Source organism: Ambystoma mexicanum, chromosome 4q (assembly GCF_040938575.1).
Source record: "Ambystoma mexicanum isolate Mex_15411 chromosome 4q, UKY_AmexF1_1, whole genome shotgun sequence".
Taxonomy (NCBI): Eukaryota; Metazoa; Chordata; class Amphibia; order Caudata; family Ambystomatidae; genus Ambystoma; species Ambystoma mexicanum.
This window is the reverse complement of record NC_090928.1, coordinates 617,677,721-617,690,055: the sequence shown is the minus strand read 5'-3', so window position 1 is coordinate 617,690,055 and position 12,335 is coordinate 617,677,721.

The window sequence follows — 12,335 nt, the reverse complement described above, 5'->3', positions numbered from 1 at the left end:
TTTTTGATGAAAATCCCATATTGCACAACCCACTAAAATCGAAAATAAGTTGCCATTTTTGAATGCAAGCTCCTAGAAACGCCAGAGGCGGAACAGAGACTACCTTAAGCAAGGTGCCATATGTACATGTAATGTCAACCACTTGTGTACCTGGGAACTATGTATTTGAATCAAATGTAGATTTGTGGGCAAATTGACCAGGGGAGGATACTCTGACCCATAAACAGACCTCATCACTCTGACTCACAACCCAATTCCCCCAATCATGGGAGAGGGGAGAATTGGGCCAATGACAAGTAGAGAGGGGCAGGCTCAGTTATGCCACGCACACACCCATTTTCAAAACACTTAAAAAGGGCCACTGAAACCCAGGTAGGGAATTCAATTCCATTTTCTGCGGGACGCTCTGCCGGGAGACTCCAGACTTCACATCCATCAATCTTCAGAGACCAGAAATTTACTTCAGAACTTAAAGCAAGGGCCTAAACCCACAAACTGAGAACTCTTCTCAGCATGCCTCAGCATCCTTAAAATCATTTGCAAACTATTCAACAGCCGGGCGGGCTGTTTGAATTCCCTGCCAAGAACTTTTGCCGGAACTGCAGACCAGACCCAGACCGCTGTGAGCAGAACCAGAGATCCGGATCGCTGTGAGCAGAACCGGTGCCTGATTGACCCGCCGAGCAGAGAGAACCGCCGCTGGACGTGTTGACCAGATCTGTGACGAGGCTCATTCATTTCAAAATTAGGAGTGAGTATCCGCCAGAACTGTGCAGAACCCAATCTCTTAGTTAAAATAATCTAATTCAAACTATTTTAACCTAATTAGAACAGCCTCCTAGAAATCGTGTCATCTGTCATTTGTAAAGCTGCACAACTGTCACCTGTCAATTCTGCAGCTGCAAGCTGTCACCTGTCATTTAGAGTTTTACTTTAAATCCGAAAATCTACCTTTATTAAATCGTCCGTATCTCTTGAAACTTTCATTCTAAAGCTGTGATTCTAGGCTTTCCAACGAACCTAGAACCGACTTCCTACTCCCTATACTTTTTCCGCAATCGCGATTTACGCACTCTCGAAATTTTCCGCGATTTGCGATTTGGCTCAATTTCTCCACTTGTCAAAATAGCAGCTCCATTCTTTCCTTTGTTAAAATCCGTTTGCAACCTGGTAATAACTCATAGAGCATTGCTAAAGTGAGCCTGAACTAATACCAACAAGCATCTCTCACTCACCCTGAACCTCTAGAGGGAATTAAAAGCAATTTTAGTACCTTTTCACTTCCTTGCAAACCACATTAAAGTAATTTGCCTGTGTTTAAAACTCATCCCTGTTTCTCTAAGCTTGCTGGGGGAACTGGAACTGTGTATTGATTATAAAGTGTGATTTGTTGGGATGCTTGAAGACTGTGTGCTCTCCTTCCATTTCTTGTATTGCATAGGGGGGGAGTGAATTGTCAAAAGAAAAAGTGATCATGTTACCTTTTGCTAAAATCATAACAAGTTTTTTCTGTACTGCATTTTATTCCACCTTGCATTTCCTTGAAACCATCAAGCGTTTTAGCTACCTCATCCTCTACACTACTCCTAAGTAACCAAATCAGTGTACCCCTGTAACATTATCCATTGTTGATCACGGTCATATTCTGAAGTGTGATATCAGTTATCAATTTATTTATAAAGTGTGATAGATATATATTGTTGAATTGTCCAAATAAACCTTTTAAATTTGGAAAACAAACCTACTTCTTGGCTCAGTGGGGTCAGGGGGATTCTAAGAGGGGGGTGTTATACAAGGGTTGTCATCCAGAGTACTGAACTGGACATAAAAATACATCAATAAGGGTTTTCCTCAGCATCCCAGACTAGGCATTGACTTAGCTGTAGTGTTGATTGAATATCGCTTACAATATCTACCAAGAACCCAGAATCTCTTTCATTTACTTTGCACAGTGAAACAAGGATAATCGCACAGTCACTCAATGAATTAATCATTATGGTTTAATTACAAGACAAGCTTATCCGGGATAGCTGGTCAATTTTTTGTATTATAATGTTCTGGTAACTTAGAAAATTATAGTGAAACTGAATTCCCACTATTGTAACAAAAGGGTCAAAGAAACTGTTCTATATCGTTAGGAAGTTTTGAATTCCCCATATTTGATTAGTATTTGACTACTTGGTCATCTTGTGTTGATTGTATTATGTACTGCCACAGGAACAATGTTCATATAGAGTCTGTTATGTCGCTTAGTATTTATGTCTTTAAAGTGCCAAATGTGCAACAATGGCAGTGCTATATTCAGAAAGGCCAATGGCTGGCTAATTCCAGAGACCTTTTGACACCACTAGCAGTGCCTATCAGTTAAAGAATAGCTTTGGATTTGTGTGGAAAGATGTGGAATTTGGTGGAGGATGAAATAAGAGAATCTGTTTTGCTTAGCCGAAGGATTTTATTGGTCTTGAGTGGAGTGTAGTATTGAGGACCCACATTAAGCTTTACTTAAGTGAGTCGAAGAACACACATTTGTGTTGGTTTTGTGAGCAAGAGCACATGTTATATTATTTAATGTTGGTTTATTATAACAAGCTATGGGAAATGAATGAATAGGTTCTGTGATTGTTGCACCACAGCCAACCTAGATGGGATGTTTCATACTGGTTGATTGTAGTACTTATAGTAAAACACTGTTATTGGGGGTCATTCTACGTTTCCAGTGGGAAACTGACCTACTGTTTCTGCTGCCTGATATCCTGGTATTGCCAGGATATTACAGGCAGTGTAAAGGGTCCCATTAGACTCCATGGGGGGGATTGCCGGCATTACCGGCACCGGTAATTCTGGCATTGTTTTGCCAGTGGGGGCTGGATTTACCTCCAGCTCTTAGCTGTCCATTAAGGACAACTTGCAGCATAGTGCAATGTTCACTAGACTGTAGGACACTAATTCTTACTAATGTCTTAGGATTCATTTAGGATTCAATACTGCCAGATGATTCGTGGGATATTGTTCCTAGGGAGATCTGACTGAAAGAGGGGATGGGTTATTATAATTGTGGCCATGGCAAGTTTAGCACTTCAAATCTGTCTGATGTTATGATATTCCTGTACCAATATCTTTTTATCTTGTCACCACAGATGCAATATCTGTATCTAGGACTCTTCTTGCATAGGGAGGAGTCATCATTTCAACTGACACAAAAGGGTCCTTTGAATTGCATTGGCAGAGAAAATAACTCCTTTGCCTTTTATTACAATAAACTCTCCCAACACGGGTGCGGTGATCACAATTGTTCACTTTGACAAGTGAACTGGCCATGTGGAGAATGTTCTGTAACAATCTGGTTATCATCTAGCTTGCCTAAGAGAAAGCAATTTTGCAAGGGACAAACTTACTGTCACTGTCAATTACAACAGTATCAAAAGGGGGACAGAGGCTGTCAAGGACTGCTAAGGCGAATGCCTCTGGTGAGTTTTGGTATGGATTTGGTACTCTGGTGAGTTCGGTATGGTTGTGCTGATGTGGCTTCTTTCCCTGCTCTAAACATGATGTTTGGGACAGCTGCTGCCATGATCACAGTCCGAGGAAATGGAGCACTGAAGGTCTTTTGAACTGCTGCTGGAAACTTGATCTTCAAATAGTCACACACCCTCTTTACACTGATGTGGAGGATCCATACTGGCATTGCCACAGGGGATTTCTCCAGAAATGCAGCCTGTAGGCTCTTGTGTTCTGTAAACAGGAAGACAGACCTCATGCAATTTAATTGATGAGGTAGTCAGAGTGTTCTGATAGGACTTTGAGGCACAAGTATTTGACTCCCTATTTTTAAACTTGGAGGGTAAATTTTATTTAACGGGAGAAGAGAAGGGAGCAAAATATTTGACATCCAGCTGACTCATTTAAAATGTTCAAACTGTATGGAGATCATTATCATGCAGCAGCGGTCCACATCATGATAGAAAAACATGTTTCCCTCACAATTATTTTTATTTTTTATTTTTTTTACTTCAAACAGACCTCCGATCTGTTCAAAGGCCCTCCAAAAATTCACAAAACCCAAATCATAGCCACACGAAGTGCAAATGAAAGGCGGATTGTGTGAAGTATTGTTTTGATTGTTTGTTTCCCTCACAATTAACAGATAAAGCAGGTGTGCAGTATAACAAACACCCACTCACCAATGGGACAGATAAGAACTAACACTATTCGCTTCCCCTGCCTTCAAAGAATAGGTACCACAGCAGCATACACCATTTAACGCATCACTCACTCAAAAGTTGTCAACTTAAAAAGGAGCCATTTAGGCTTCCCTCGCACAAACAAATGATGAATCAGGGCAACAGCAATAGAAGCATTCATCGTGTAGAACAGGTGGCATGGATCAGTACAAGGTAAAGCAAGGGTACAAGATACCCACACGGAAAAGTATAAGGAATGTGTCTCTGCAGTAGACTTTCCCCTTACATAGAACAGTAAGCATGTTGCAGAAGGGGATGTTCTTATTACAGAAGGATAAATCACTGAATACATCTTTTATTGTTCCTCTACAAATATCTACACATTTCAACTTTTGTGTATAAATTTGAATGTTTTAGATGCAAACAAGCATGACTGCATTATGTGTTTTAAGGTTTCATAGCCGAATTGTCTGTTGATGATTGATGAATGTCCTCATTAACTAAAACTAGTAATACCTACTGGTGTGCCCACATTGTGGTATGATAGCTCAAAGAGGCAACTACTCAATGCTAAAATCTATGAGCCTCATTACAAATAAGGCAATGAAGAAAAAAGGTGGTAATTTTATAAACCCCACGTTTTCTGGTGGTAACAGAATTACCACAATTTTTACAACACTGCCAAACTATAGGCTGACCTTGAAGTGGATGCTTTTCCTCCAGCATCATGCTTTGGAAGAGGCTGTGATTCCTGTGATTGGTGTAATGACAATCGCCTATCCTTGAGCTGCCACTGACTATTTATTGTACATTTACCACATTGACACCAAGTTCAGGTTTAACTTTTTTTTTTTTTAAATATCTCTTTATTAGATTTTCAGTAAATTATAACAACTTCACATAGATTCAGCTTTAACTTTTAATGGACATTTAAACTAGACATTACATACTCATCCATGCACCATATAAGGTGTTTTAGGGGGTGTATTTTAGACACTGTTTTCATAGAGTGTAATGAAATTGTAAGCGTACAAATAATTTGCCTCAGCAGGAGTGTACAATATGGGATATGCAACGAGGACATTACTAAACTTGAAAATCAGCAGGACACATAATCAAAACAGTTGTGTAGCCAAGACACCAGGCTTCAAACACGTTATTACATTTGTGAAAGTACTTCTCCGACACATTAGTGTGTATAAACAGACCACATAGATGCTTCTTTATGATAAATGCACACAGCACATAAACTTCAAATAAATGTATTAACTTAAAGAGCATAATGTGTTTATTAAAAGGATACTTACCTATTGTAATTACATTTTCCATCTTATTACTGCTGTGATACTAAAATGCTGGGAAGATAAATAAATATGCACAACATACGGTCCTCTCAATGAACATTTATAGAACAGAAAGAAACCATTCCTCATCTCACAGTGTGCTGTTTCTAACAGAAGCTACTTCATGGCCTACAATTTCGTTCATTGGATAAGAATCAAAAGATGTGCTCTGGTTTTTGTCAAGTCACCTGCCCTTTGCACTGAACTCTGTTCTCAACTGGTGCATACATGGTGTGCACAGAGAGATCAAATGTATTGATTTTAATCCATAAACATCCCAGGTATGACACTTATCTGGTGGCCCTGTACCTGTTGTAGCTAATTGAGCAGTTTAGCAATGTATTGCAGCCGGTCTAGGGGCATGTAAACCTGAGGAATATCATATGAAGTGGTACGTAGACCGGCTGGCATCCTCTTCCTACATCCTGAAAGAGTCTAATTGCACGCTGGTAGGGACCTTTCACTTGTAGTAAGAGATGTCTTCTAACACACTCCCACCACGTGCCCATCCGTTTATTCCTCCAGGGAGTTCCTCCTGTAGGCTGTCATCAACTTGAGGGTACATTCGATATGGTCGTCTTAATGGATACCGTCATCCATATAATCGCTGGGGTATTGGAACAATAGCTGGTGTTAGACAGGGAACGGTCTCATGGCTCCAATAGAGGGGAGGTAGAGGTTAGGATCTCCTGCAGATATGTGCATCTCCTCCTCTACAAGAAAATAAGGTATGAATTGAAAGCAAGAAGGAATACAATTAGAACAAGTGAAAGTGGTGCACACAAATATCATTCAACTTGTCAATACTAAAACATGATTTTTATTTCAACAATATTTAACATCACTAAAACCAAATCTAATTACAAGGGACTAGTCTCAATTAATATTTGAAAATCTAAACCAACTGATACATAAATAATGCCAGTGCCTGAAGTAGTAAGGCACCCCGTTCATACATCAGTAAAGGATGATCATTTTGCCAGAAGATCTTTTTAAGACATAATACGTCGACACAGGGTGTGTCAGCCTTGCCAGAACTAGACTTCCGCACATATCTTGCTAGTGTTCACTTGATAACTCTTACATTCATTTTGGAGCTGTTGAAGTAAATCGTGATAAGCCCACATATGTATTATAATTACTTTTGCTTAGATTAGTTTGGTGACACGCATAAATGCTTTGAGATTTGTTCCAAAATGTTTGCTGATCTTTGTGGTTCACATTAGAAACAACTAATCAGGAGAGCAAAGCTTTCCATAGCATGTAGGGGTGCACTGAATGTGAAAATTACTTTTCGCCCAAATACCGAACAGTTGGCCCAAGTATTCGACCAAATCCGACTACTTGGGCCTAATAGTTAATTTCCATAATGTGCATTAAGCAGTATATTATATACTGCTAGAGGTATGTTGCCTCCGGCAGTATATTAATGATTAATATACTACCGGAGGCGCGTTATGGAAATGGTGCTGCACTTTCATATGCATACATGACCATATTGCAAACTGATCAGTAAATGTTAATGTACCAATAGGAAAATGCTGCGTCATCTCTATAATGTGCCTTCAACAGTATACTGTATACTGCTGGAGGCACGTTATGAAAATACTTTCTGCTCACATGTGAAGTGGCGTTATGTTAAAGCCACCTCCCCTGGTGTTTAGAATGTGTTTTGCTCACTGAGAGTCTTCAAGGATTTCCTTTGTACACTCAGTGAGTAAAACCCTGTTGGTAAAGTACTGCTGGGGGAAGGCTGCAGAAGCCTTCACCGGCGTTATTTTGCTCACGGAGCATCCCCAAGGTAATCCTTGGAGACTCTCTGGCATTTATATAATGTCACCTCTCCTGTGTGCAGAAGCATTTTGCTCATGGAGAGCCTACAAGGTTTCCCCTTTGTAGACTCTCTGTGAGTAAAACCCTGTTGGCAAAATACTGCCGGGGGAAGGCTACAGCACCCAACAAGCAAGTAGCTTATTGGCTGCTGCATCCTTCCCCTGATAGTTTTTGCTCACAGAGCATCTGCAAAAGTAATCCTTGGAGGCTCTCTGTGAGCAAGTGCTAATGGGGGAAGGCTGCTGCAGCCAAAAAGCTACTTACCTATTGGCTTCTGCCGCCTTCCCCGTGCAGGGCCACTCCTTGTGATTGTCTATCATCTGTCAGCTAGAGAGATGACAGCTAATCACAGAAAGTGGACTTCAGCTAAGAGTAACTATTCAAAAGGATAGATTTTGGCTGAATTGTGGCCAAATACGCACTCAAAGTCCAAATTTAGTACACCCCAAATTGTCTGTGCAACTAATTCTGCAACATATTCCTGCCCTTCACTCATAATTGCCGATTACCTGTTTCACATGACTCTAGTCATGCAATACAGAAACCTCCCACCTCCACTCGTACATAATGTGCTGATGTTTCTATTCTATCAGACTCCTTATTCCTTTGCATTAAACTTCGGCTTTTTCCTCTGAAAGGTTGTTTTGCCAACGAAGACATTTTCAGTCAGACATGGGGCCTTACATAGCAGGCTGGCTTCAAGGGGGTGGGAAGCGGTTCCTTTCTTCAAAGGTCGAAGGTAGTGAAGGAAGCAGAAAGTCAAGATCTTGAGAAGTTGTGACACCAATGTTTTTAGTCAGATGGATGGGCTATTTTCACGAATTGACAACTAAATTTCATAGTTTGATATTACACGTTTAGAATTTAAAGAGTTAGAACATTAGCCCGAATGTTTTTCAGCTAGCCACTCAGAGGTTCTTCTATATGACTGTATGGGCAATTCCCAAATGATTAATATGCTGGAAAACAAAGCGTGCTCAAAATGTCTGGAACTGGTTTACCTTTGCTTTGGACAAAGTATTTATTTCATGCCTCTAAATTACCGTATAATACATACAAAATGTGTCAAGAACTGGTACCAAGCCACAACTATTATTTGTCATAATGCACATAAATTATTTGACTACCAAATTATTTTAGCTATCAGGTTGATGTTTCGCCTACTTATTTCACATTCAGAGTAAAAGAAAATAAGGAATGAATTGAAAACAAGAAGGAATACAATTAGAACAAGTGAAAGTGATGCACACAAGTATCATTCAACTTGTTAATACTAAAACATGATTTTTATTTCAACAATATTTAAAATCACTAAAACCAAATCTAATTACATGGGATTAGTCTCAATTAACATTGGGAAATCTAAACCAACTCATAAATAAACAATGCCAGTCCCATGAGTGTTTATGTAGTAAAGCACCCCGTTCATACATCAGTAAAGGATGATCATTTTGTCAAAAGTTCTTTTTAAGACATAAAAGGTTGACACAGGGTGTGTCAGCCTTGCCAGAACTAGACTTCCGCACACATCTTGGTAGTGTTCACTTGATAACTCTTATATTAATTTTGGAGTTGATGAAGTAAATCGTGATTAGCCCACATATGTATTGTAATTACTTAGATTAGTTTGGTGACACACATACCAAATCAATATTTTAGACTTTAGTTTCAGAATGATGTTAAATGCATGAGCTGTTTGTGTTGCCTGGATGTAGGCTAATCGTCATCAAATGAATTTGTCCTGAAGTAAGCTGTGTAACTATCGCAGCGACGATGAGTCGATCTTTTTGTTTTCAGCCTCACTAAGCTTCTATTATCCGTGGATTGTAATCTCTCGCATTGTGCTCTAAGAGATACTTGGGGAAAGAGTACTGGAGTACATCCTTTGTAACTACTCTTCACCAGGGACGTCATCTATGAAGTCTCCCTTGCTACCCCTGGGGTCTCCCTTACTACCCCTAAAAAAAAAGAATGAAAAAACAAATCTTTTAAAATTATTTTTTTATTATTGTGCCTCCTCGGCTCTTACCGGCAGCATGTGGCTCTTTGTTTCTGGAGTGGCTGGTTTTCTGATAGCTTTAGCCCATAAAATAGTTCAGTGGGTTTAGCGATCCCTGCTGCAATGTGTGTGTGATCTGCAGGTTGGCTTCCCGGCAAGGTCAACTCAGCCTTAAACCCTGCTAAGGTTGATAAATGAGTGCCAATGCAGGTTGGGGGATACTGTATGTAGATTTGTTCTATATATAGGCGAGGAAGCATGCCCAGGGGTAACATGTGTGTCTTGGAAGCAAGACAACACATGGCAACATAGGTTTGACTCCTGATCCCACACTTAGAAACCATAACGCTGGCATTAAGAGCATCATAAATGAACAATTAGATAAATAAATAAAATATATGAAGCGCTTAAGCGTAAGTGCTATATGATAACACATCATTATCGGTTGGGCTTGTACATCTGTTTGCATTCACAGTAATTTGGTAATGTGATTCAGGAAGGGTCTGGAGTTGAAAGATTCTTGTTTTCTTTAGATTGGACAAATGTTTGCCATCAAAGAGTGTTCCTTGGATGAGTGTTAGACTAAAGGAATTCCTTTCACACCTTTTGTGGATAGTGGTACTGTGTGTGGAAGAAGGACGGAGTACTGAGGAGCTGAATGAATGGGAACCTATTTTTGGCTGTTGTTTAAGCAGCAAGACGGAGCTGGTATGTAGTAAACAGTCTTTCGTTTTATTGAGGCAATCACGGAACAAATCATGTGTATATCCATGGGAGTATCATGGGAAATGCAGTAAGCTCGGGCAAGAGTAGAGACGATTCATAACAATGTTTTGGGGCAGAGGGGAACGTGTCTTGGCTGATTTCTGCAATCTGGGGGAAAGTGAGAAAATGCAGAACACCTCTGAGGAGGTGCAGCTGAAACTGTGACTTCTTAGAGACGTCAGAGATGAGAGGAGAGAAGGAGAGGGTGGCATCAAAGATGACACCAAGGTTCTTAGCCTCACAGGAAGAAACAGGAAGAGGGCCCAGGATGGGCAGCCAGAGAGAGAGAGGAAGGAGGGAGCAGGTGTCCCGATGAGGAGGATCTCGGTCTTACTGGCATTAAGGCAGAGATCATTGGCAGCACACCATTCCTGAATTGTGCCCAGACAGTCTGGTATGAGAGAAGGAGCAGAGGTGGCTGAGGGGAGTGTGAAGGAGAGCTTGGTGTCATCCGCATACCACAGAAAGTGAGGTACCAGGTAGTGGTTGAATAGCCAGGGAGAAAGGTTACACCCCTAGGGAACACCACAATCAGAGAAAGAGATAGAAGAGAGGAGATACCCCAGTTGCACCTGGGAGGCATGGTCAGTGAGAAAGGAGGTCAACCAGGCCAGGGCCTGACCAGTGATACTCAGGTTGTCACGGAGGCAATTGAGCACAATGGCATGCTTGTCTGTGTCAAAAGCAGAGGATAGATAGAGCAGAATGAGGACAGCAGGAAGATTAGAGTCAAGGTTAGAGGGCACGTCTTCACCAGTGTTCAGTAGAGCAGTTTCCATGCTTCTAGCAGCTCTGAAGCAAGACTGGTGGTCGTGGAGACAACCAACAGATTCAGTATGCAGATAAAGCTGGGAGATGGGCAGCCTTTCCAGGAGTTTACCCCGGAAGGGAGTCATGTAGGTCAGGTGATAGTTAGCCGGAGAGCAAAAATCGACATCTTCAGAAGTGAGTGCACAAGGGAGTGCTTAAGGGGGGGAGGGGATGGTTCCAGTGACAAAGGAGTGTCTCCTTTGTCTCTAGAGCACTGGTCCTCTCCAGGCTAGACTATTGCAACAGCCTCTTTCGAAAGCTGCCTGTCTCTACTCTTTGACACGTACAACTCATCCAGAACAGGACAGCAAGACTTGTCCTTGGCCTCAAGCCCAGGGATCATATCTCTCCAGCTCTGAAATCTCTGCACTGGCTCCCTGTGGCTGCAAGGATCAAATGCAAGACCTTTTGCATCAGCCACAAGGCTTTCTGGGGCCTGGGACCACACTACCTCCAACATCTTCCTTCTCGACCTCGCCGCTCATCTACCTCCAAATCTCAGAGGGTCAGATGTTTTTCCAAGCAGAGAATGTGGGGCAGATCTCTTTCCTTGGCTGGGGCCTCCCTCAGGAATAGTCTCCCTGCCTCTCTCAAACTTGAGCAGAAGCACCTGTGGTTCTGGCAGCAACACAAGACCTTCCTTTTCACTTCCGATTTCTCTCTTCCTCTCCCCTACTAATTTCCCTGATAGCTCCACACACTGGTCACCTGGTCACCTCTGAGTTCGGGCCCAGGCTCCTGCATGTCCAGTTGCCCTTGCATTTCCTCCAGGCTCTCTCAGCACTTAAGGGTCTGTATCTGTAACCGTGCAGTCCCTTCTCTTTGCACTTAAGAGCATCACTCAGGCAGCACTTATTGAGTGAAATGCTCTTCTCCTCATCCCCGACCCCCATTGGCGCTTCTCTCCTCTTACCCACACTTGCGCAATCTGAATGACACAACGCCTACTAAGACCGCTGTTTGTCCTCCATCTGTTTCCCCCTCCTTGTCCTGTCACACCTAGAAACATGTATGTGTTATAAATGACTTATCATATCATATATCATATCTTCCTCCATTAAAAGTTCATCTCATTCATTGAAACAAGACTGTCAATGGCCTGATTAATTTTCCATGTTTGAGTGTTTTTTTGTTACATGTGAGCATTCCTCTCAGCTTCCACCACGGTAAGTACTCTACAATACTATTCCAGACATATTCAGAGTCGGTAACCAAAACAATTTTGTTTAATTTGTACTCTACTGATGTGGTTATTGAATTGTAAATTCCAGCCATTTGTGCCACTTTACTACTTTCGGGACCTATTCTCATGCTCTCGCCTGGGATACCTTCATATTTGACCCACACATTCCCTATTCCTGCAACCAACTCTTTTTCAGGATCGTCCTGTGGTGTGCACATCCA